Genomic DNA, 292 nt, shown 5'->3' with positions numbered 1-292 from the left:
TCGTAGTGCCAAGGCACCACAACCCCAACGTTCTCTTTTCAACAGAGTTCAGCTCGAAATGGAGCAACTAAACGAACAAAGCACCAAAACGCGTCTCGCACCGCCGACACGGAATTCCAGACACACATCCAAGTCTCCCAAGGGCCAGCTTCACCTAAGGAACTGCAGCCGGCGCTGAGGCTCTGCCCACAGCCGTCTAACGCGCCCGGGGAGAGGGAACGCGGGGTGTCCCGCCGGGCAGGCTGCCAGGAGGACAAAGGGATGAAGTGACGCCCCGCGCTGCCCCCCAGGC

The sequence above is a fragment of the Eurypyga helias genome, unplaced genomic scaffold (assembly GCF_000690775.1).
Source record: "Eurypyga helias isolate BGI_N326 unplaced genomic scaffold, ASM69077v1 scaffold22748, whole genome shotgun sequence".
NCBI lineage: Eukaryota > Metazoa > Chordata > Aves > Eurypygiformes > Eurypygidae > Eurypyga > Eurypyga helias.
Note: the sequence above shows the minus strand (reverse complement) of the source record.